The sequence below is a fragment of the Silurus aristotelis genome (assembly GCF_946808225.1).
Source record: "Silurus aristotelis genome assembly, chromosome: 22".
NCBI lineage: Eukaryota > Metazoa > Chordata > Actinopteri > Siluriformes > Siluridae > Silurus > Silurus aristotelis.
The window spans coordinates 3,066,660-3,069,449 of NC_139595.1; positions in this window are offsets into that span (position 1 = coordinate 3,066,660).

Below are 2,790 nucleotides of genomic sequence, written 5' to 3' on the forward strand. Positions count from 1 at the left end.
TTTTTGTGTGTTAATAAATCCATTCGGGTTCAACTTGCAGTTCGTTTAAAGGTTCCGCCTTTATTTCAGTATAATAAAAAAATAGTATAAAAAAAATATATATATATAATATTTGATTCTTTATTTCTTTGTAAAGAATTTTTGACTTGTTTTTTTGTTTTATATATTATTTTTTTTTACATTTTTGGGAAGTGCAGTGCTTTCACGTTTTTCTGTTTTTCCCTTTTTATTTATTTGTTCATTTTTGTTAGTTCAAGCTCTCATGTTGTGGTTTTTTATATATGAATATAAATGTAGTTTACATCGTTATATTTAGATTTATTATAAGATAAATTTAAATATATATGATATATTAATTAATACTTTGTATTGTGCGTTTTTTGTCACCATTTTTTATATACATTTTTGATCATTCAGGTTATGTTGTTTTTTTTATATACATGAATATAGAATGTGTTTTATATTATTATATTAAAATAAGATAAATCTAACTATATCATATATTAATATGTCAATGTAAATATGCGTGCCAATATTTTAAAATATTTTTTCTTAGTGTGCTTATTTCTAATAAGTGCTTTGAGAGTCTAGACAAGAGGCACATTCTCTCTGCTCTGCCCACCTCACTGGACCCGCTCCAATTTGCATACCGTTCTAACCGCTCTACCGCTGTCATCTTCACCCTGCACTCTGTTCTTTCACATCTGGACACAAAGAACATGTCACATCGTTGTTGTTGTTTTTTTTTTTTACTTCAGTTTAGCATTCAAAACAATAACCGCCCAGCAACTGTTGAGGAAACTCTCAACACTGGACTCAACACTCCACTTTGCAACTGGATTCTTGACCTGACAGAGAGACCACAGTGAGTGCGCATCATCAGCAGAACATCAGGTACACTGAGCACAGGTGCCCCCTAAGGCTGTGTGCTCAGCCCACTGCTGTTCATGCTGATCAGCTGCGACTGCAGGGTGAAGTCGGAATCCAATCTCATCGTCAAGTTTGCTGATGACACGACAGTAATAGGCCTCATCAGCAACGACAATGAAACACCATACAGAGAATGGTGACAACATAGACAAAACAAAGGAGGTTGTTGTAGACTTCAGGAAAGGGGGTCAGGAGGGAGTCAGTAGTACCAAGTTTCTTGGTGTAAAGTAATATTATATATATATATATATATATATATATATATATATATATATATATATATATATATATATATATATATATATATAAAAGTAGAGACATAATACAAGTATAAACATCAACACCAACTCCACAGTAAAGAAGGCCCAACAACGTCTTCACTTCCTGAGGAGTTTGAAGAGAGCCAGCCTCCCACCACCCATCTTTACCACTTTCTACAGAGAAACTATGGAGAGCGATCTGGCCAGCTGCATCACTATATGGTTTGGAAACTGCAAAGCCATATCTTTCAAAAACATCTTCGAAACATGCTGTGTATGCAGCACCTCAACCATTGTGAAGAATCCCTTTCACCCCTCCCACAGTCTGTTCAACACCCTGCCATCAGGCATGTGTTTCAAAAGCATCAGGACCCGCACTACAAGGTTCTGCAACAGCTTTCCCCCCCCCCGAACTGTCAGAGCCCTAAACTCCCACCCATCACCTCGATTACTCATCCGTAACTGTGCACTATGGACATTAATCTTCACTACATGGACATTAACACACACTCGCACACAACCACTTTACTGTGTATCGTAAATGCACACTGGACACTGTAGCACATCTACAGACATCTGTACTCCTGGACTTTAACTGTTCACTATATACATCTGCTCATTCTGCTCAAATATGCTCATTGGATATTGCACACATGTGAACACAGTCACCTCTGACTGTACACTGACTTTACACTTTACACGTACATATTAACCTTATTTATCACATTTACCTTATATTTATCGCACCTTACTCCGCTTTGTTTAGTCTTAATTTAGGTCTAATGTTTAATCTTACTGTTCACTGCTTTGGTCTGTAGTAAGGACATTTAGTTCTTTTGCATGCTGTGTATTTGGAAGAATGACAATAAAGCTTGAGTTGAGTTGAATTCAGTTATTATGTGTAAAATGTTTGATAATTCAGGTTCTTATGTTGTGTCTTATGTATATTAATATGTATTGTATATTTCTTAATTATAATAATATAAATTAACTATATATAATATACAATATATAAATATATTGACTTTCTGTGTAAATAATAAATGAACTGAACATAAAGACATGTTTGTAGTGCAGCGTCAACCAGAGCAACGCAGCTCCTTTTACCCTCCTGATGTTGATTAGTTCTCAGGAACAGCACATCCTGAAGTGTTTTAGCACTTTAAAGAATTCCACCTTCTTTCTTTATGAATATATAACAATAAAAAAAAACAATCAATCTAATCGTTCTAAATAAAGATTCTGTTTATTCTTTTATTCATTTGTCAAAACAATATATAAAAATATATAATATGCAGGTTATTACATGTTACACTAATGTCACAAAATGTATGTAGGCTATATTTATGTTTGTTCAATATCAATTTTTTTTAAATTAACATAGGAAATGATATGGTAATTGTGTTGGCCTTTGATGTTAAGTGTAATTACAGTGTAAATGAGTTGTATGACGTCAACAGTCTTTAGAAAGAAAGAAAGAAAGAAAGAAAGAAAGAAAGAAAGAAAGAAAGAAAGAAAGAAAGAAAGAAAGGAAGGGGGGAAATAACAAAGCAAAAAAGACAAGAAAAAAGGAAAAGAAAGACTAAAAAAGAAAGGACAG